Source organism: Eleutherodactylus coqui, chromosome 7 (genome assembly GCF_035609145.1).
Source record: "Eleutherodactylus coqui strain aEleCoq1 chromosome 7, aEleCoq1.hap1, whole genome shotgun sequence".
In the NCBI taxonomy this organism is placed as follows: domain Eukaryota; kingdom Metazoa; phylum Chordata; class Amphibia; order Anura; family Eleutherodactylidae; genus Eleutherodactylus; species Eleutherodactylus coqui.
Genome location: NC_089843.1, coordinates 9,243,682 through 9,268,641, shown reverse-complemented (window position 1 = coordinate 9,268,641; position 24,960 = coordinate 9,243,682). Strand labels below are relative to the sequence as shown.

Genomic DNA, 24,960 nt, shown 5'->3' with positions numbered 1-24,960 from the left:
TACGATTCAGGGCTCAGTCACACGGGCGCATCGGCAATGGAGCCGGTCATGTGTTCTCTCTTCCGGCGGTGCGGAGAGTTGTCCGTACCTACAGTGCGGACGTCCTATGGTGTAGTAGTGTGACTGAGCCCTCAAGAGGATTTACTGTTGGCCCAACGAGCATTTGGACAACAGTTCCTGTATATCTGTGGGCCGGGTAAGTTCCTGTTAGTGGAGTAGAGAGCCGCGCAGGACAACGATGGGATAGAAAAGTGCTTTATTGCAATGAATCACTCCCTGCTGTGTGATTCATTTATTGTCACTGCTATGTATGTAGCTCGGCATTATGGATAACTCTGCATGGTGATACAGGCAGTTATACCAGAGTCTATTACTGTGCTGGCACAGCTATCCAGCCAACTATACCATATTGGCAATGGGGAATGTCTGCAAGATGGCACCACGTGGTAGGTCCCAGTTATGGCCCTAGAGTGGAGGCAGTCATGTCTTTGAGTCATCGTCTGGCTGCATAGCTTTGTAGCCGCAGCCCCGCTGACTTTATCACATCTTTTCTATGCCTACACCCCTATACACTTCCCTGGACCAACCTCCTCGAGATTTATCTTCCATTGCTTTGAATCTGTCAAGTGAGAGGTCTCCTTCACTAATTGTTAATGGGTGATGTCATGCTGCCTCCACCCAACATCATCCATTACCAGTGAGCAGAGGAGGCCGCCCACTTGACAGATTTAAAGAGTAAGAAGCTGAATCTAATGGAGGCTTGTGCAGGGGAACAGAGGGTGTCGAAGGACAATATACTCCTGACTATAAAGGTCCTCAGGCTCTGAGGTTCCTGTAACACAGAAGCAGATGGTCCAGGAATATGGAGCTTCTCCATCATACCCTACACAAGGATGACTGTCTGAAAACCATCTTCCTGGACACTCCGCTCCTTCAAATCTATTGTATGAAGCCTGAGGAAGAACCCTGAGAGGTTGGAAAGCTCTCTATAACATCATGTATTTTTGTCCGCCCTTAAAAGGTCTCATATCTACAGGATTACTCAGTTTCTCCTGCTGGGAACAACCACGTTTTGCTCTGCTGGTTAACACCGTACCAAACCTTTTTCTTTTTAAAGAAATGCGATGAGAGATCCGATAGAGTCAGCAGGTCCGCCACTACAAAGCTATGCAGCCGGCCTGAGAACTAGAGGACATGACTGCCTCTCTTTAAGGAGTGACATTTGGAAAAACCCAGGAGGTCCATTGGTGTAACCAGAGAACACAGTCACCAAATAAAAGCCAGGCTGTTTTCGAAGGTGTGAGCAGAGTAGTAGGGATTGGCTTAAATCTGTAGAATTGGATGTGACATGAGCTTCTACACGTCCACAATTAACTCTTAAATGGCAGCTGGCTAATATTGTAGCTCCCATAAGTTACTATAGAGTGTCAAAGCCAACGTTCTTCAACTGGTTGGACAGATAACCTGTTTCACCGTTCACCAAAAAGTTTTCCCACCAAAAACATGTATTGCATATGCATGGGATATGTATAAAACCCTTACAAACTCAGTTAGGTGGCCTATTAAAATGTAACAACATTGGCTAGACACAAGGCGACAGAACAGGACTTCACCTACAGCAGAGTTGCCCTTTCCAGGGTACAAATGGCGTCTCCCAGGACTCAGATACCCCCGAGACTTACAGTAGGGCCAAGTTATGCAGCCAGGGGACAGCCAAGTGAGCAATAATATCAAGAACACGTCAACACTAGTAGGCAACAAAGATGAAGGAATGGCAACCTACCAATATGGAAGGAGAACACAGAGATTGTTCCTATGGTTAGAGTAGTCATACATAGTTGTTGGGATGAGGATATAATCTACGGGAGGACCAGTGACGCTTCTGTTACTGCGTGCTCCTGGCGATTTCATTCAGCTTAAAGGTGGCCTGCCGCAGGTTTTTGTCCGTTCACTGGAAGTTGTTAAACAGAGTAGCAGAGGAAGATACCAGAGAAATGACGGGTCTGGAATAACAGGGCGGCACCCCAGCAAGTGGCTAGAAGGAAACTGCTACAAAGATAGACTGACTGGTTGTGCTGGTCACAGCAAGAGACACGCTGACTGCCAAAACCTGTGGGCACATCGGCGCTCTACTTCTGCCCATCCCTGCTTGTATTGGGCATCTGACTGAAGCCTAAGTCTGCCGGGTCAGCATTAAGTACACTGCTGTTGTTCAGAGTGGGAATCGGTGCAAAATGTGGTCTGTTCCAGCGTGCCCGCTAACCACCGTGTCACATGGACCTCACTGTGGGGAGGGATGGAACCCTATGGCTCCTGTGGGACAGTGTCCAGTAGACCCATGCCTTGCAATATGCTGTCCCCACTAGCACCCCTGCCCCGCCGGCCTATCCTCAGACTTGTCTTTAAATAGATAAAAGAATGCTGATGGTAGTCACAGGGTGGCACAGACGGATAATGGTGGTGGCAGTCAGATAATGGATGAGGGACATGATGATGGTTATCAGAAAATGGCAGTCAGATAATGGAGCAGATAGATGAAGGTGAAGAGATGATAACAAACTGACAATAACTCACAATGACTCTAGCTTGACCCTAACACCAGACCACGCTGTCCCTGTGTATCCCTAAACATATCGCTAATGGAAACCCTATTTGACACATTGACCCTGACAAAAAAGAACTGAGACCCAAAGAGACCCATAGAGAAAAAAAACAAACTGAGCGTAGCTGAACTGAAGGAAGATAGAAACAGATACAAACAGGGAAAGAGCCAACAAAAACTACAAGACTAAGAAGTAAGACGGTCTGGACTACAAATAACCACAAAACTACACTGACGAGAAACAAAACTAAACGAGGAACAAGATACTAGAAGGCTTCAAGGAACACTGGAGTAAATGCACATAGCTTGCTCTACAGAAATCCCACTGCCAAGTCATCCGAACCCGAATCTCCGGCCAGGCTGCAACGTTACAAGCAAATGTTTCAGATGTGGTATGCTCTATATCTTCTCCAGTCCTCCGCCGTCATCTATTACAAAGTGTTGCCACTGAGGGGGCACTATTACTTTGTGGGGGGATCTACAACTCTGTGAGATCTATGAGAGGAGGGGGGCACTATTTGTGGAGGTACTGAGAGGAGGGGGCACTATTTGTGGTGGTATTGGGAGGAGGGGTCACTATTTGTGGTGGTATTGGGAGGAGGGGGCACTATTACTTTATGGGGGCAGCAAGAGGAAGGGTAGCAGTGAAATGGGTATTGTGTGCAGAGATGATTCAAGGGTAGAAGAAGTTTTCATGATGGTTAAGACCCTGATAATAAAAATGGATGACTCCAATCAGAGAGAGCGTCACCTGTGATCATTGGAGGTAACTGCACTATAATCACTATCACTGAGTAGAACTGCTATCTGACCATTATTTGGTGGCCTCATATATCTGTACATTTTCTCAGGAATGGGGGGGTGGTCCAAATCTGAATTGGCGCCCCATGAGATATATATACTCCTCCAACTGACATGTACATAGTATGAATTGTGTAGCTTTGTTACCTTTGAAGGAGGGGGGCCTAGACAGACGTCTTGAAGACTTCCCCGCCGCATTACATGATCTTGTAGACACCCTTCTATGAAGGTATGTCTCTAAAGTGACCGCTTTCTTTTAACTCGAGATGTTGCCACAGTGGTTCCAGGAGGTACATCGGTGTGCAGGCGCTATAACTGGGGAGCCCAACACCGTGCTAGAGCCAAAACCCAACTTGTAGGAGGCTTCGATAGAAGAGGTTGCTTTAATAAGAGGAGAGGACATCTGCAGTCAGGAGGGCCGCAGCCATAGGAGGCCGCCAGTCTCTACGATCCGTCTCCGAGGGAAGAGCGTGAAATGGAAGTGGAGGGAAGAGAGACATGAAGTGATTTCAGCGTTCCTGGCGGAGCTATTACCGAGCGTCTTGAGAAAACACTTACTGTAAGAGGCGTGATTTTTTTCAGGACTCAATTCAGGGGAACGAAGGCTTGTTTTTATAAACAGGCAAATGACTCAGCTTGTAACCGCAGCTGGCGGCCATTCAATTATTATTATAACTGAGCCCCCTGCCGCAGCTTTCCATATTTCATCCGCACAAACCTCACGAACCAACGCTCCGCCTGGTTATTTCCTCGTCTGCTCCAAAAACTCCCATTCTCTTTAACAAATGACAAATAATAGAAACACGGAATGGAAAAGATAACAAAGATGTTATCAAACCACCCCTCCCCCACGCCTTAAAGGGGATGTTTCACCTATGGGTTTTTCGTTTCATTAGGGAGATGTAAGTATAATATTATATAACAATATTTCTGCTCATTTTTAAAAATATTGTAGATATTTTTTTTTCCTCTTTTTATTGACTTCCTGGGGGCGGCAATATTGGAGACACAAGCTTTAATTCCTGTATTCTCTGTTTTATGGCAGCTGAAATAAGTGGAGTCAATTGACTGAAATGCAGTCTTAAGCTCTCGCTCACGACCGGAAGGTTGCAGGTTCAATCCCCATGTGGTTCAGGTAAGTGGCTCAAGGGCGACTCAGCCTTTCATCCTGCCGAGGTCGGTAGAATGAGCACCCGCTTAGTGTGTGTGGGGTGGGGTGGGGGGGTTATAAATGAATTACTTGAAAGCGCTGCGGAATAAGTTGGTGCTATACAAATAACAAGATTATTTATTATTACAGTCGCCAGGAGGTGATGGAGTTAAAGCGCCCTTCTCTGGAGACCAGGAGAGCCGCATACAGCTACTTAGTGACTATAGTCTTGGGGCCCTTTTTTGATCTGAGCTGATTAACCCATTCTCACCCCAGGAGTACATGTATATCCTGGGTAGGAAGCAGTTCCCACAAATGGTTGTTCATTTATGTTCTATGGATGGCGCAGGCTCAGAAACTGATGGCTGATAGCTGGCCTGCTGCTGTGACAGCGGGGATGCCTCTTGTGTGGCGCCACATTCCAGGGCTGCATCGGCCCTTTTGTGTTTTTGTGGGACATCTTGCAGTTTTTATCGGCACCATTTTTTAGGTATATATGATTTTTTTACATTTTTTTATTCCTGTATCGGGTAAAGTGAGATGATCAGAAAATGGCTATTTTGGACCTTTTGTTTTTTTAACCCCTTAATGACGCAGAACTTTTTTTTTTCTCCTTCCCCCTTTTAAAAAATCGTAGCTTCTTTACTTATCTATCGCCGAAGCTTTCTGCTGGTTGTTTTTGCGGGACGCGTTGTATTTTTCAGTGGTGCCATTTAATGTACCTTATAATTTTTTTTCATTATTTTCTGCCGCCATCTTCTGTGCGCAATAGTTATTTTATTTTCCCGTCGACATAGTTGTGCAAGGGCTCATTTTTTGCGGGGCATCCTGTGGTTTGTGCTGGTATCATCTGTGAATTCATACGAGCTTTTGATCGCTTGCATTTGCAATTTTTTTAGAGACAGGGTGACCAAAAAAGCGCATCTCTGGCGTTCTTTACGTTCATCGTGTGGGATAAATAATGTGTTACTTTGATATATTGGACTTTTACGGACGCAGCAATGCCAAATATTTATTTTTGTTTTATTATTTAGTTTCTTTTATTGCAAAGATGGCAAAAGGGTGTTTCTTTTGAACATTTATTACTTTTTTTTAACAATTAGTAACACTTTATTGTTCTTATTTTTGCTTTTTTTAGTTCCCCTAGGGGACCACAGCTAGCAATGCTTTGATTGTTCCTGCAGTATGATGTAAAGCTATACTATAATCTGACAGGCAGTCTATCAAGCCACCCCATGGGGACGGCTTGATAGGCATACTGCCAAGACAGCCCTGGGGCCTTTCAGAAGGCCCCTGTTGGCCATGACACCCACACGGCTCCCTGTGATCTCAATTCGGGTGATTTAAATGCCCCTGTTAGAATTAATACGCCATCATTTCTTCTGCTCTTCAACCATCTACACCGTTAAAATAATGTTGCAAAGCACTTTTCCACAGTTCATTTCTTAGACATCCTAGGCAAAGCATACCTGTCCAATGAAGGTTTTATATTTGTATCACATCGCATGCAAATGACTAGAGACCTGCCCCACGACACGGACAGATATACTGCACAAGCATCAGTCCCAGAGCTCACATGTGAGTTCCATTCCCTGGGCTTGCATGAAAGTTCTATCACAGGTCAACAAAGATGGCCCAGCCTGCCCACCTGAGACAGACGGCCTGCCCACCCGAGACAGCCGGCCCGCCCAAGACAGCCGGCCCGCCCAAGACAGCCAGCCCGCCCACCTGAGGCAGCCTGCCCACCCGAGACAGCCTGCCCGCCCAAGACAGCCAGCCTGCCCACCTGAGACAGCCTGCCCACCCAAGACAGCTAGCCCACCCACCTGAGACAGCCCAGCCCACCGGACCTCTGTTTAATAATTTTCTTGCGATGCAGGAAAAATGAAACCCTTCATTATACAGGAATGCTTTGTTTAGGATGTCTAAGAAAGTAATTGTGGAAAAGTGCATTGTAGCATTGTGTGTTAACAGTGTAGATGGTTTAAGAGCAGAAAACCTGCCGACAAGTTCCCTTCAAGAGAGGCTCCCGCTGTGGATTCATGCCACCCACTTATAACCGGTCATTCCAATGGCCGCCATGTGACGCTACATTTCTCTGGATTGGCCGATGCCGGGAGATATTTGGCAGACTATGTTACCCTTTAAAAAATCTGGAGCTCAGAAAGTGGTTATCATTACTAAAAAGCCATAAAACCTTTAACTTCCCCAAAATACAAATATAAAGTACCAGCTGGGTCTGAGATCAAATAGTCATCCCAAACTTCATAACAACTATGGAGAAAATGAAGAAAACTGGAATTCAGCCAAAAGTAAAAGATGCACAAAAAATGTAAAGATCCCATCGGCCAGGACCTTGTTGGGTCGAATGACAATAAAGCTGCGGATCAACACAGAACTGTATGAAGAAAACTGAAAAAAAGAAGAAAAACAAAAGCTTGAGGGGTGAGAGGGAGTCTACTGCTCACCCCCATCTTCTTTCCAACGCGGAACAGCCCCCCTTTCTGTGCAACATCTACAGATTGTTATACTGCCCATTGATTAGGTTGTGACTGACAAATGGCACCTTTTACGTCCTCCTATCATCGGCCTCATGCCAACTATGGCAGACCTCACATTCTCTTCTGTCATATCCAGGCTGTCCACCTCTTAAAGAGTCATTGCGCATACCCACCATTCCACTCCCCAGCCAATCAGGATGGGTTCTGAACTATTTGAGGCCCCCTCCCTCACCAAAGGAAGCAATTAGCCTTCTTCTGTGCAAAGGTGGTAGAGTGTTTCTGTCTGATGTCCGGGTCTTGACCCATGCCTTTACTACTCAGCTTTCCCGGCTTCTACTCTGCTGACTTCAGCTAGTTTTTTGACTACTATCATTTTACTACGGCTTCTCAACTTTGCAAGAAATCTGCCGGTCCTGACATCGGCTCTGTTCTTCCACTACAACTCTGTCTACTTCCTCCTCCGGTACCATAGTACTCTAGAATTCTCGACTATATCTTTGTTTACACCCCCTAATACTGTGCATCTTAAGAACCTCAGTAAATCCTGACCTTGACTTTGCTTTTTGACTATGACTCTGTCTACGCCCTCTGCTACCACATTACGGTTTTCCTGACTAAGTTGCCCCAACTGTCTCTAAACTGAGATCATTTCTGGGGTGGCAGTCTGGTTTCCAATGCAGCAAAGACCAGATCTCAATTCCTGGGGCTAAACAGTGAAAACCAGGGATCCCTAGATGCCGCTCTCAGAATTAGCATTAAGTCAAATTGGTTTCACGGCGCAGTGGATCCATGCCTGCTGCTTCTCAAGTTATTTGCTGTGATATGAAACTTTTCCCCATGAAATGTTGTCAATGTGATGGAGAATACTGTGTCATTTCATTGTCCACCCCCCATAGCTCCTACACAAAGCCTCAGGTGATGCTAGCAGAAGCTAATACCCCTTATGGTGTCCCATTGTCTGTGTGACCACACCAGTCAAACCTCTAATAATCAGTCTGACCTGCACAGGGAGAGTTGTGCCATAAGAATGACCGATTGACTTCTATGGGGACATATTGCATGCTTTCTGACTTGTGAAGGTAGGGGAGGAGGTGGGCTGTGACCATTACCTATTGACTTCTATGAGAGAGTGTTGTACAGATGCTCTGTGACCTGTACAGGAAGGGGAGCAGAGCATCGAGAACACATACCCAATCATCTGAGCTGAGGGTGTATGTGTATGGGGGTGGCCGAAAGAATAGATGTTGGCCAAACCAGAGTGTATAGCTAGCCTTTGGGTCACAGTTTACTGACCATAAATTTAAAGAGGTTATCTAGGGCTAAACAATTGATGACCTATCTTCAGGTTAGGCCATCCATAGTTCATCAGTAGTGGTCAACCACTCAGGATTACCGCTGATCAGCTAACTGAAGTAACAGTGTGATGAAACTATATGTTATTACCAAAATAAGGACATTGGTAAAGGAGGTGAAGGGATAGCCAAGTTGTAAACCTTGGGGTAAAAGAGAGATGAGGGACGAGGATATAGGAGTGAGGAGCGATAAGGGGGAAGGAAAGAGACAAGGGGGGTTGACAAGTTGGGAGCAACTAGCCCTCTTATTAGTTGTACATGCAGGGAAGGATAGTCCACCAAAATGGCGCAGGCACCAGCTGTTGGGATGGTGCTCAGTATTAGGGCCCTTTGTTTAGGTCCAAGGGTCCAGCAGATGGGAAGAGAGAGAGGTTGAAGGTGATAGAAATAGGCAGGACCCCTAGGCAAGATAAAAAAAAGAGTTGGCCAGGGAGGGGGACGGTTAGTGAGGCTCGGCTCGCTTTCCCACCCATCCTAGTAGAATCCTATTCCTCTTTGTAACTTTGCATCGCCGGTATAATCCTTATTGATTTTCGTTTATCTTAAACATGTGAAAAGAAAGACGGAATCACAGCATTCATCGTGGGACAGCACCATTCGGGACATGGCAGTCCTGTTTTAAGCAGTAGCGTTACTGCCTATGGTGGGGGGGGGGGCACACAGGTTCACTGATGGGCCTCCTCGGGAGCCAATGTTAAACCAGGAAGCAAAAATGATGATGGTGGCAATGGGCCGATGTTAAGACGGCAGGCATGCTGATGATGCACCAACCAACCTGCCGATGTTAATCGGGTGAAAGCTGGTGATTCAGCAATTAGTTGGCCAATGTTAAGTCAACAACAACTGATGGTGTGGCACATAACTACCATGCTGGAACAATGGCAGGTTTAGTGGGGTTGATTAAAAGCCAGCTAAGAAGCTATTGATGGGGCGGGCATTGGGCAGTGCACACAGCAGTCAGGCGGCAGGCAGAGGGTCATGATATCTGCAAAGTGTCATGATTAACGTGAGGCTCTGTAATGTATTGCTTGTAAATAAACATGTATCATGGCACTGTGGTGGTTAGGTGAGTACATGGACAATGTGCAGGTTTCTCCCGTATGTTCTTTTCTTGTTGAATGGTGGGCGGTGGCGTGGTTCATGGTGCTCGATGTGTGAACAATGCTCTCTGCCCTAGTAGAGTGGCCATGCAGAAATCTGGAATAACCAGTCATCAAGGCTAATGGGAGGGCTAGCTCTAGTAGTCAAGCAGGGCTGAGGAGTAGACCACCCAGGGGAAGAAGTGAGTGAAATGCATAAAGAGGGAGTGCACCATGCGAGAGTTGGTCACAGTGATAATTATGATGCCGGAAGCTGTAAGAGAGGGATGATGGGTAAGCAAGAGTGTGAGGAGTAGTGCTGACAGCGCTCCCCCTTACAGAGAAGCAGCATGCACCCCACTTCTGTGGGCTGTTAGGCTATTGAACTGTAAATGTTTAAGTGGTACTTCTGGACACAGTAAAAGTTCAGTTTGTTAAAGGGGATGTCCAGCAATGCCACAAAAAGGCTGTCATCTGTGCAGTCTGTGGAAACCCATCTTAGAAGGGGGAAGTGGATGGGGAAAGGGGGTGGAGCCTAATACAACAGTTATGAACAATGTAGCATCAGGTTCCATCTCTGCCGAGCACCACGCTCTTTCCCCTCCAGTCTGCACATGCCGTCTCCCATCCTGGGTAGCCTCATAGTGTTGCCAAAGGTATAATGGAAAGGGTGCATGACAAGGGGAGATGTAGGAGCCTATACTATGGAGGGAAGGTGCAGAAAGTTAATACAAGGGAAGAGTAGAGGAGGAGCACAACCTGTAACATTAGAGCCTGGAAAGGAGTTTGCTGCTCACTGAGCACTCACTTGGGTAGATGGTAGTTTGGGAAGGCAGTATGAGCAGGCAGCTAGCTGTGTGACAGGAGGAGGGGTAGAGGGAAAAGAACCAGGAAGGCTAGTCCTGAACTGGCACATACCAGCAAGTTTGCAAAGTTGGCAGATGAGGGAATGCCATTACAGGGTTAGCGCCACTGCAACACAACATGCCCTCTAAACGCCAGGAAGATGACTGCTCCAGTAAGAAGAGGAATAGGAGCGCAGGGCAGGCTAGCGGTCCTGGTAGCAGAAGATTCAATTATTAGGGGGACAGAGCATTCTGCCACAAAGACCGGGATTCAAGTGTCAAGGTCCAGATGAATTACATCCTAGGATACTAAAGGAAGCAGCGGAGGTAATTGCTGAACCACTTGCCATAATCTTTAAAAATTCCTGGAGAACAGAAGTCCCAGAAGATTGGAAAAGGGCAAATGTTGTCCCTATCTTCAAAAAAGGGAAGAAGGTGGATCCAGGAAACTACAGGCCTGTGAGCCTGACTTCTATACCAGGAAAGATCTTTGAACAAATGATTAAACAGCATGTGTGCAAGTGCTTGGATGAGAATGGAGTAATTAACCAAAGCCAGCATGGGTTTGTAACAAACAAGTCATGCCAGATGAATCTAATTTCCTTTTATGACAGAATTACTGACTGGGTTGATCAGAGACATACGGTGGATATAGTATATCTGGACTTTAGTAAAGCATTTGACAAAGTATCTCATACCAGACTTATTGAAAAAATGACCCAATCTGGGATTGACAAGGCAACTGTTAGGTGGATTCACAACTGGCTGAGTGATCATATTCGAAAAGTGGTCATAAATGGCTGCACATCCAAGTGGGAGAATGTATCAAGTGGGGAACCACAAGGCTCTGTCCTGGGCCCAGTGTTGCTCAACATTGTTATACATTATCTGGAGAAGGAAATTGATGGGAAACTGATCAAAGTTACAGACAATACAAAGCTAGGAGGGACAGCTAACAGTAGGGAAGAGAGAGAGGATTCAAAAAGATCTAGAAAAGCTTGCACAGTGGCCAGCAACTAACTGAATGGTATTTAACAAGGAGAAATGCAAAGTTTTACATCTGGGCAAGAAAAATCAAAAAAGCACATACAGAATAGGAGGAATTGGGCTACGCAGCACATGAAAAAAGACTAGGGTATACTAATAGATCACAGACTGAACATGAGTCAACAATATGATGCAGCAGCCAAAAAGGCAAACACAATTCTGGGATGTATTAAGAGAAGCATAGAGTCCAGATCATGTGAGGTCATTATCCCCCTCTACTCTTCCTTAGTCAGACCTCATTTGGAATACTGTGTCCATTTCTGGGCACCCCACTTTACAAAATACATAGACAAACTGGAGCAAGTTTAGAGAAGAGTTATTAAAATGGTGAGGGATCAGCCCTATTCTTATTTGCACAAGGAAAGACTAGAAGCAATGGGATGAAACTGAAATGGAGGAGACACAAATTAGACATTAGAAAAAACCTTCTGACAGTGAGGGTGATCAATGGGTGGAACAGGTTGCCACGGGAGGTGGTGAGTTCTCCTTCAATGGAAGTCTTCAAACAAAGGCTGGACAAATATCTGTCTGGGATGATTTAGTGAATCCTGTACTGAGCAGGGGGTTGGACCAGATAACCCTGGAGGTCCCTTCTAACTCCACCATTCTATGATTCTATGCATCAGCGACCCAGTAATCAGATTGACAGATTACTGGGAGGGGTTGGTGAGGATTCAGCGGTCATGATATGCACTGGCACCAATGACAAAGTTAGAGGGAGGTGGAAGGTCCTTACAAGCTATTTCAAAGAACCTAGGATGTAAGCTTAGGGCAAGGACCTCCAAAGTAGTATTTTCTGAAATGCTACCTGTACGACAAGCTGCACCAGAAAGGCAGCGGGAGATTAGGGAGGTAAACAAGTGTCTCCAGAGTTGCTGTAGGAAGTAGGACTTTGGGTTCCGGGAGAACTGGACTGACTTCACTGTTGGCTACAGGTCTTACTGTAGGGATGGGCTTCATCTCAATGGGGACAGGGCAGCTGTGCAGGGGAAGAAGATGGCTAGAAGGTTAGAGGAGTGTTTAAACTAGGGACTGGGGGGAGGGCAACCAGAGAGATAGGGGGGTAGACAGTGTTGACAATGATCTGGGACTAATGTCCCACTTAGACAGAACAACGGTCGTCTAAATGACTACATGAGCGCTGATGTCACTGCTATGTATGTTAGCTCTTATGCAGAGACAGTCAGAGTTCACCACTGGATCACGGGCTTTTCGCTCAGTGCTTCACCTTTTATATGAAGCGCTGAGCGGGAAGCATTAACATGCAGCGAGAAGCTTGGGATCTAGCGATATTTTTTATGATGACTGAAAGTCTGGGACAACAAGACGTGAACGAATAGTAAATTATTTTTGCGTATTTACACAAGACGATTATTGCTCAACTTCCTTCGCTTGAACAAATTTTGAGCGATAATTATCCCGTTTAAATGGCCCTTAAGTAATGAAAGTGGGGTTGAAGTGGTGGGAGGAGCTAGTATCTTTAGAATAGAGATACACTTAATATAAAAAAAAAAAAACCTTCTAAACTGTATGGTGACTAATGCTAGAAGTTGGATTAATAAAGCAGATGAACTGGAAGTAATAATGTCTGAGGAAAACTACAACATAGTGGGAATAACTGAGACCTGGTTGGATGAAAGCTGTGACTGGGCTGTGAACTTACAGGGTTACAGTCAGTTCAGAAGGGATCATAAAAAACAAAAAGTGTGAGGAGCTTGAATTTATGTAAAATTCTGTTTAAAGCCACATTACAGGAAGATATATGTGAGAGAGAAGACCATGTGGAATCTCAATGGGTAGAAATACGTGGAGGCAAAAACAAGAATAAAATCCTCATAGGGGTTTTCTATAGACACCAAATATAACAGAAACCACTGAAGATCTATTACTGAGGCAAAAAAAATAAGCAGCCAATCACAATGAGGTCATTATTATGGGGGACTTTAACTATCCGGATATAAACTGGGCAGCCAAAACCTGTGGATCTCATAAAGGTAATAGCTTTCTGTCAATTACTAAAGATAATTACCTTACCCAACTTGTACAGGACCCAACTAGGGGGACGGTCATTGTGGGCTTAATACTAACCAACAGACCTGACAGAATAACAGGGGTGCAGGTCAGGGGGCAGATAGGAAATAGTGACCATAGTATAATACATTTCAACTTGTCTTTCAAGAGAGAGTTTTATAGGGGAGCTACGAAAAAACTAAACTTCAGGAGGGCCAAGTTCGAACCTTATTGACTGGGACAATGTCCTTATAAATAAAAGTACAAACAATAATTGCGAAACATTTAAAATCATTCTAAATACTTCCTGTGAGCGGCTCAAACCTTACAGGAATAAAAGACTTGGTAACAGGAGAAAACCAATATGGCTTAATAAAGGTGTAAAGGGCAATGAAGAGCAAAAATAAAAAACTGCTAAAGCAAGAAGGCAGCGAGGAAGCACTAAAAACCTGTAAGGGAAAAATAAATTAAAACAGGCGCACAAAAAACACGCTCGTCTGACCGAGTCCTAAATGGGACATTGGGGAACACTGACACGGAGAAGGACTTGAAGTTTTTAGTTAACTGTAAGCTTAACCGGAGTAAACAGTGTCAGGCAGCTGCTGCCAAGTACATCAGAAGAGGTCTGGGGCGCATGATGGGAACATTGTTCTTCGTCTTTACAAGTCACTGGTCAGACCACACATGGGATATTGTGGACAGTTTTGGGCACCGGTACTCAAGAAGGACATATCAGAGCTTGAGAGGGTACAAAGGCGACAACTAAAGATGAGCAAGCGTACTCGGATAAGCACTACTCGCTCGAGTAATTTGCTTTATCCGAGTATCGCTGTGCTCAGGGCTAAAGATTCGGGTGGCGGCACGGAGCGGGGAGCTGCAGGGGAGAGCGGGGAGGAACGGAGGTAAGATCTTTCTCTCCCTCTCTCCCGCCCGCTCTCCCCTGCTCCCCGCTGCGACTCACCTGTCAGCCGCAGCGGCACCCGAATCTTCAGGGACGAGCACAGCGATACTCGGATAAAGCACATTACTCGAGCGAGTAGTGCTTTTCCGAGTACGCTCGCTCATCTCTAGCGACAACTTATTCACAGGAGCGGGAAAGTCTATAGTTACACTAGTATTGCCCTTCACAGATATAGACTGAAATAATAATTCTTTATTAAGATCCTTTAAAAACAAATCTGGCCTACTTTAGACACACAAAACATAAAGACCAAAGAATGCTACAATATCCCTTCCATGTGGTAAGTCTCTGACTTTAATCACGAGACTACTCGGCGTCCAGATAGAAGTATAAAGCTGGAAAGCCGTGTGATAGTTATAGATAGTGCATGTGGTCACCGATAAGTCAGTTAGTATATCATTGACTAAAGTCCAAAGGGACTCTTCAGGAGAAGGATGGTCCAGTCCCAGTATAGTTAGGGGTTAAGATTCGTTATGAGTCAGAGATACAGATGGATTCCTAAGGTCGCTCAACACGTTTCCCCACTGATAGGTGGTTCATCAGGAGCAAAAAAATATATGTAGTACTGACTGTTTGTGTCAATATACACAGTCTGATCTGGACTGGGTAGTAAAAGAAGACCACGTGATGATGGGGAAAGGCTTCCTATCGACTCCTGAAGGTAAGTAGATGTGTCATGTGAGGCGGAATGTTTCCGCTATTAAGCGTTTCGTTTGTTTCTGTTTAGACCAATTTTATAGTAGGAATGATGGTTGAAAGCTTTAGTGAATCAGTCAGCGGTCTATCTGCCATCTTGGTGGTAGTTATCAGGGTTTGATGCTGCACCATCAGGGCCACAGGCGCTGCACCATCAGAGCCGCAGGCGCTGCACCATCAGAGCCGCAGGCGCTGCACCATCAGAGCCGCAGGCGCTGCACCATCAGGGCCGCAGGCGCTGCACCATCAGAGCCGCAGGCGCTGCACCATCAGAACCGCAGGCGCTGCACCATCAGAGCCGCAGGCGCTGCACCATCAGAGCCGCAGGCGCTGCACCATCAGAGCCGCAGGCGCTGCACCATCAGAGCCGCAGGCGCTGCACCATCAGAGCCGCAGGCGCTGCACCATCAGAGCCGCAGGCGCTGCACCTTTCTCTATCATTTTCTTTGTGTTATCATATTATCTCTATCGACTGCTTGATTTGGGAGAGAGGCGCCAGAACTATTAATGCGCTCATTCCAGATGGAAACGCTACAAGCAATTTAGTGACTGAAATATCTAGAAGACTATCGGTCTATATCTGCTCTCATCACTGCCGGCATTACACGGGATCCAGATACTCCCTTATGGGACTATCGGATGTTATGCAGTCTTAGCAGATAGATCTTCTGGAGAATATCAATCTATCTCCTGATCCATCACTAAGAAGTAGCGTTTAAGTATCTAGATCAGACTTGACTCTGATCTGCTGACAGCATCGCACACAGGCGGTATATTGAAACCCGCGAGTATATCTGCATACCAGACAGTTAGTCGATGATCTCAACAACCTTCTTTGAATCGGACTATTATATAACCGATCTAGAGCACTATTACAAACTAACATATTGCTCCTAGAACCGGTCACTATCCGATTCATTTACGGCTGAACATTTCTCGTTAGATGCTGCCACAATAACAGAGAGATAACTATGTATAGATATATCAGGGTCAGTACAGAGATCTCTCCCATCATCTATTATACCCAGGACTGTAACAAGGGGGCGCTCTAATAACTATGTATAGATATATCAGGGTCAGTACAGAGATCTCTCCCATCATCTATTATACCCAGGACTGTAACAAGAGGGCGCTCTAATAACTATGTATAGATATATCAGGGGACAGTACAGAGATCTCTCCCACCATCTATTATACCCAGGACTGTAACAAGAGGGCACTCTAATAACTATGTATAGATATATCAGGGGTCAGTAGAGAGATCTCTCCCATCATCTATTATACTCAGGACTGTAACAAGGGGGCGCTCTAATAACTATGTATAGATATACCAGGGGACAGTACAGAGATCTCTCCCATCATCTATTATACCTAGGACTGTAACAAGAGGGCGCTCTAATAACTATGTATAGATATATCAGGGTCAGTACAGAGATCTCTACCATCATCTATTATGCCCAGGACTGTAACAAGAGGGCGCTCTAATAACTATGTATAGATATATCAGGGGTCAGTACAGAGATCTCTCCCATCATCTATTTATACCTAGGACTGTAACAAGGGGGCGCTCTAATAACTATGTATAGATATATCAGGGGACAGTACACAGATCTCTCCCATCATCTATTATACCCTGGACTGTAACAAGAGGGCGCTCTAATAACTATGTATAATATATCAGGGGTCAGTACAGAGATCTCTCCCATCATCTATTATACCCAGGACTGTAACAAGGGGGCGCTCTAATAACTATGTATAGATATATCAGGGGTCAGTACAGAGATCTCTCCCATCATCTATTATACCCAGGACTGTAGCAAGGGGGCGCTCTAATAACTATGTATAGATATATCAGTGATCAGTACAGACATCTCTCCTATCATCTATTATACCGAGGACTGTAACAAGGGGGCACTCTAATAACTATGTATAGATATATCAGTGGTCAGTACAGAGATCTCTCCTATCATCTATTATACCCAGGACTGTAACAAGGGGGCGCACTAATAACTATATATAATATATCAGGGGTCAGTACAGAGATCTCTCCCATTATCTATTATACCCAGGACTGTAACAAGGGGGCGCTCTAATAACTATGTATAATATATATCAGGGGGCAGTACAGAGATCTCTCCCATCATCTTTTATACCCAGGACTGTAACAAGGGGGCGCTCTAATAACTATGTATAGATATATAAGGGGTCAGTACAGAGATCTCTCCCATCATCTATTATACCCAGGACTGTAACAAGGGGGCGCTCTAATAACTATGTATAGATATATCAGGGATCAGTACAGAGATCTCTACCATCATCTATTATACCCAGGACTGTAACAAGGGTGCGCTCTAATAACTATGTATAGATATATCAGGGGACAGTACAGAGATCTCTCTCTAATCATGTATTATACCCAGGACTGTAACAAGGGGGCGCTCTAATAACTATGTATAGATATATCAGGGGACAGTACAGAGATCTCTCTCTAATCATGTATTATACCCAGGACTGTAACAAGGGGGCGCTCTAATAACTATGTATAGATATATCAGGGGACAGTACAGAGATCTCTCCCCTCATCTATTATACCCAGGACTGTAACAAGGGGGCGCTCTAATAACTGTGTATAGATATATCAGGGGACAGTACAGAGATCTCTCCCATCATCTATTATACCCAGGACTGTAACAAGGGGGCGCTCTAATAACTACGCACTGTGGAAGTCTATGCAGGCTTGGACTGGCCCAGAGGTGAATTCCCGGAGAGGCACTGAGTAAGGATGGGCCACAGACACGTGCATGAGTGACACGAACTTCAGAGGAGACCGGCGGGGCCACATGCAATCACAGCCACCTGTGCACTTAAAGGGAATGTGTCGTTGGGAAATTACCTTTTATATAAATCACACATTTGTGTTAAACATGTTTCCAGCAACGAGATTCCCAATCCATCATTCACCTTCTTGCATTGGAGGAGCGGTCGGATTTGGCGCCAATAGATAGAGCTGCTTTCTATATCTCTCAGGCATCTTTTGCGCGGTGGGCGGGCTCACTTGTGCCCTACGGGTGACCCGTACCTTTAAATCTGTTCAGTTGCAACGATTGTGACCTCAGTTGATTAAGCCTTAAGCCCTGCACTGCGGTGGAGGATTAAACCATGATAGGGATGCGAGCAGCGACACGTCCTCCTCGTGCCCTACGTGTGAGCGCGTGTGCGAACAGACAAATGCCGTCAGTCAGAAGCGCAAAATGCCCCCCAAACCGGCTCAAAACAGCGGATATCAGCATATAGGACAGCTGTAAATCATAGAGTACCATGTAGGCGACCATTATGTATCGGAGCCTATAGGAGGCGTCTATGTATAGAGGCCGCTGCCTGCTGCCCGGGGAGGGAGGGGGTGGAACGTGGCGGATGCAATCTCTGCATTCAGCGACCTACTTATACTGCAGCTGCCACGCTCCTCTACGTCTCACTATCCAAAGACCAGATGCTTCTCCGCAGATTCTCTCCTTCAACTTACAACCCATAAGAAAATATTAACCGATCTGTGACTTAGGAACCGTGCTGCACACACGTACAGACCGCGCTGCACACACGTACAGACCGCATTGCATACACCTACAGACCGCGCTGCACACACCTACGGACCGCGCTGCACACACCTACGGACCACGCTGCACACACGTACAGACCGCATTGCATACACCTATGGACGGCGCTGCACACACGTACAGACCGCATTGCATACACCTACGGACCACGCTGCACACACCTACGGACCACGCTGCACACACCTACGGACGGCGCTGCACACACGTACAGACCGCATTGCACACACCTACGGACCACGCTGCACACACGTACAGACCGCATTGCACACACCTACGGACCGCGCTGCACACACCAACGGACCACGCTGCACACACCTACGGACCGTGCTGCACACACGTACAGACCGCATTGCATACACCTACGGACGGCGCTGCACACACGTACAGACCGCATTGCATACACCTACGGACCGCGCTGCACACACCTACGGACGGCGCTGCACACACGTACAGACCGCATTGCATACACCTACGGACCGCGCTGCACACACCTACGGACTGCGCTGCACACACACCTACGGACCTCACTGCACACACACGTACGGACCGCGCTGCACACACACCTACGGACCTCACTGCACACACACCTACGGACCGCGCTGCACACACACCTACGGACCGCGCTGCACACACACCTACGGACCGCGCTGCACACACACCTACGGACCTCCCTGCACACACACCTACGGACCTCACTGCACACACACCTACGGACCGCGCTGCACACACAGCTGCGGACCACGCTGCACACACACCTACGGACCGCGCTGCACAAACACCTACGGACCGCGCTGCACACACACCTACGGACCGCGCTGCACACACACCTACGGACCGCTCTGCACACACACCTACGGACCGCGCTGCACACACACCTACGGACCGCGCTGCACACACACCTACGGACCGCGCTGCACACACACCTACGGACCGCGCTGCACACACACCTACGGACCGCGCTGCACACACACCTACGGACCTCACTGCACACACACCTACGGACCGCGCTGCACACACAGCTGCGGACCACGCTGCACACACACCTACGGACCGCGCTGCACACACACCTACGGACCGCGCTGCACACACACCTACGGACCGCGCTGCACACACACCTACGGACCGCTCTGCACACACACCTACGGACCGCGCTGCACACACACCTACGGACCGCGCTGCACACACACCTACGGACCGCGCTGCACACACCTACGGACCGCTCTGCTCATACAAACATGACTGCTGACACATAATGAATGTAGAAAATACACCAAGAGGAACTAAGGATGCACAGAAGTATTCTAGATAGTAAATAAGAAGGATACTTGGTTTGGGGGTGGGATTGTAGTGACCAGAATTCTATGTTGCTGGCCCCTTCATAAATGTTATGCCTTGTGTAGATGCGCTGTGCAAAGTTGTCTAGGCATCCTGTTATGTGTAGTGCACAGCTGCAGCAAGTGAGAGGTTAATGTTTGCATGAGACTGGGAGATGCCTGCAAATGTATTTGTCCTGTCACTTGATCTGTGTTGTCTATAAGTACGAGTGATTTGGGTGTAGTCTGAGATGCCATCATCTTCTGGGTTCCTGAAATAGGGAGTGCCGGCCACATGGGGGTACCTTCAACCCTCATGTGGTGAAGAATGGTAGAAGAGGAAATGCCAGGAGCCAACAGTGAGTGAGAAGAAGTAAGAGAGAGAGATTAAGAGTGAGCGAGAAGAGACGACCAAGACCACCGTGCAGAGGTACTGTACTGAGAGAGTGTCTGTGGAGTGACCCTACCCCTATCCTCCTCTGGAGAGTTCCCCTTCCAGGAGCGGTACCTGACAGATAACTATGACTGCAGGACCGATGTCATCCTGTGCTTCCTCCCTGAGCTCTAATCTTCTGTTTACCTGCACCAGTGTATGCTTAAGTGTATCCTGATAAAGTTTTCTAAGTAAAGTTTTTGCCAGGCCCTGACCGTTCCCAGGGACCTGAGGTACGTTACACAGTCTGCGGCTCCTTTATATACCACCGAGGGTCATTCCGGTGGGTAACGGAATTGTGGCGTCACCCGTGACAACGTTATCTCCTGTTCCTATGTTTATTGGCCATCCCTCTCCTAGGAAGAGGCCCAGCGCTGCTCTGGCCGAGGCTACGTGTGTCCCTCTGGGAGAGCCTGGTAAGTGCCACCGTGACAAGTGACCACTCTACGCTCCCAGCTCCTCAATGTATGCCCCATGTCCGGAGTCACCCTACTGGACGCTGCAGGTTCAAGACATGCTGACACTTGGGGGACGGGATAATGACAAGTTGAAACTTGGGGGACGGGATAATGACAAGCTGAAACTTGGGGGAAGGGATAATGACAAGCTGACACTTGGGGGGACAGGATAATGACACGCTGATACTTGGGGGACAGGATAATGACACACTGATACTTGGGGGACGGGATAATGACACGCTGACACTTGGGGGACGGGATAATGACAAGCTGACACTTGGGGGACGGGATAATGACAAGCTGACACTTGGGGGATGGGATAATGACACGCTGACACTTGGGGGGCGGGATAATGCACGCTGACACTTGGGGGGCGGGATAATGATACGTTGACACTTGGGGGACAGCATAATGACACGCTGACACTTGGGGGACGGGATAATGACACGCTGATGCTTGGGAGACGGGATAATGACACGCTGATACTTGGGGGACGGGATAATGACACGCTGATAGTTGGGGGACGGAATAATGACACGCTGACACCTGGGGGACGGGATAATGACACGCTGATACTTGGGGGACGGGATAATGACACGCTGACACCTGGGGGACGGGATAATGACACGCTGATACTTGGGGGACGGAATAATGACACGCTGACACTTGGGGGACAGGATAATGACACGCTGACACTTGGGGGATGGGATAATGACACGCTGACACTTGGGGGATGGGATAATGACACGCTGACACTTGGGGGCGGGATAATGACACGCTGATACTTGGGGCGACAGGATAATGACACGCTGATACTTGGGGGACAGGATAATGACACGCTGATATTTGGGGGACAGGATAATGACAAGCTGACACTTGGGGGACGGGATAATGACACGCTGACACTTGGGGTACGGGATAATGACAAGCTGACACTTGGGGGACGGGATAATGACACGCTGATACTTGGGGGACGGGATAATGACACGCTGATACTTGGGGGACGGGATAATGACAAGCTGAAACTTGGGGGAAGGGATAATGACACGCTGATACTTGGGGGATGGGATAATGACAAGCTGAAACTTGGGGGAAGGGATAATGACACGCTGATACTTGGGGGCAGGATAATGACACGCTGATACTTGGGGGACGGGATAATGACACGCTGACACTTGGGGGACGGGATAATGACATGCTGATACTTGGGGGACGGGATAATGACAAACTGAAACTTGGGGGAAGGGATAATGACATGCTGACACTTGGGGGACGGGATAATGACACGCTGATACTTGGGGGACAGCATAATGACACGCTGACACTTGGGGGACGGGATAATGACACGCTGATACTTGCGGGACGGGATAATGACACGCTGATACTTGGGGGACGGGATAATGACACGCTGACACTTGGGGGACGGGATAATGACATGCTGATACTTGGGGGACGGGATAATGACAAACTGAAACTTGGGGGAAGGGATAATGACATGCTGACACTTGGGGGACGGGATAATGACACGCTGATACTTGGGGGACAGCATAATGACACGCTGACACTTGGGGGACGGGATAATGACACGCTGATACTTGCGGGACGGGATAATGACACGCTGACACTTGGGGGACGGGATAATGACATGCTGATACTTGGGGGACGGGATAATGACAAGCTAAAACTTGGGGGAAGGGATAATGACACGCTGATACTTGGGGGATGGGATAATGACAAGCTGAAACTTGGGGGAAGGGATAATGACACGCTGATACTTGGGGGCAGGATAATGACACGCTGATACTTGGGGGACGGGATAATGACACGCTGACACTTGGGGGACGGGATAATGACATGCTGATACTTGGGGGACGGGATAATGACAAACTGAAACTTGGGGGAAGGGATAATGACATGCTGACACTTGGGGGACGGGATAATGACACGCTGATACTTGGGGGACAGCATAATGACACGCTGACACTTGGGGGACGGGATAATGACACGCTGATACTTGCGGGACGGGATAATGACACGCTGATACTTGGGGGACGGGATAATGACACGCTGACACTTGGGGGACGGGATAATGACACGCTGATACTTGCGGGACGGGATAATGACACGCTGATACTTGGGGGACGGGATAATGACACGCTGACACCTGGGGGACGGGATAATGACATGCTGATACTTGGGGGACGGGATAATGACAAACTGAAACTTGGGGGAAGGGATAATGACATGCTGACACTTGGGGGACGGGATAATGACACGCTGATACTTGGGGGACAGCATAATGACACGCTGACACTTGGGGGACGGGATAATGACACGCTGATACTTGCGGGACGGGATAATGACACGCTGATACTTGGGGGATGGGATAATGACACGCTGACACTTGGGGGATGGGATAATGACACGCTGACACTTGGGGGGCGGAATAATGACACGTTGACACTTGGGGGATGGGATAATGACAGGCTGATACTTGGGGGACGGGATAATGACACGCTGACACTTGGGGGATGGGATAATGGCACGCTGACACTTGGGGGACAGGATAATGACACGCTGACACTTGGGGGACGGGATAATGACACACTGACACTTGCGGGACGGGATAATGACACGCTGATACTTAGGGGATGGGATAATGACACGCTGACACTTGGGGGACGGGATAATGACACGCTGACACTTGGGGGCCTGGATAATGACACGCTGACACTTGGGGGACGGGATAATGACACGCTGACACTTGGGGGACGGGATAATGACACGCTGATACTTGGGGGACAGGATAATGACACGCTGACACTTGGGGGACGGGATAATGACACGCTGATACTTGGGGGACGGGATAATGACACGCTGACACTTGGGGGACGGGATAATGACACGCTGACACTTGGGGGACGGGATAATGACACGCTGATAGTTGCGGGAAGGGATAATTACATGCTGATACTTGGGGGACGGGATAATGACACGCTGACACTTGGGGGACAGGATAATGACACGCTGACACTTGGGGGAAGGGATAATTACATGCTGATACTTGGGGGACGGGATAATGACACGCTGACACTTGGGGGAAGGGATAATTACATGCTGATACTTGGGGGACAGGATAATGACACGCTGACACTTGGGGGACGGGATAATGACACGCTGATAGTTGGGGGACGGGATAATGACACGCTGACACCTGGGGGACGGGATAATGACACGCTGACACCTGGGGGACGGGATAATGACACGCTGACACTTGGGGGACAGGATAATGACACGCTGACACTTGGGGGATGGGATAATGACACGCTGACACTTGGGGGATGGGATAATGACACGCTGACACTTGGGGGCGGGATAATGACACGCTGATACTTGGGGCGATAGGATAATGACACGCTGACACTTGGGGGACGGGATAATGACACGCTGATAGTTGGGGGACGGAATAATGACACGCTGACACGTGGGGGATGGGATAATGACACGCTGATACTTGGGGGACGGGATAATGACACACTGACACCTGGGGGACGGGATAATGACACACTGACACTTGGGGGATGGTATAATGACACGCTGATAGTTGGGGGACGGAATAATGACACGCTGACACCTGGGGGATGGGATAATGACACACTGACACTTGGGGGACGGGATAATGACACACTGACACCTGGGGGACGGGATAATGACACACTGACACTTGGGGGCGGGATAATGACACGCTGATACTTGGGGGACGGGATAATGACACGCTGACACTTGGGGGACGGGATAATGACATGCTGATACTTGGGGGACGGGATAATGACACGCTGATACTTGGGGGACGGGATAATGACAGACTGATACTTGGGGGGACGGGATAATGACACGTTGACACTTGGGGGACGGGATAATGACACGCTGACACTTGGGGGACAGGATAATGACACGCTGACACTTGGGGGACGGGATAATGACACGCTGATACTTGGGGGACGGAATAATGACACGCTGACACTTGGGGGACGGGATAATGACACGCTGATAGTTGGGGGACGGAATAATGACACGCTGACACCTGGGGGATGGGAT

General features: G+C 47.8%; 1 protein-coding gene across 1 annotated transcript in view; it reads right to left on the bottom strand.

Moving 5' to 3' along the window:
* VAX2 (ventral anterior homeobox 2) overlaps positions 1-24,960 on the bottom strand; it is an 80,079-nt gene that overhangs the window by 18,240 nt on the left and 36,879 nt on the right. The window lies entirely within an intron of this gene.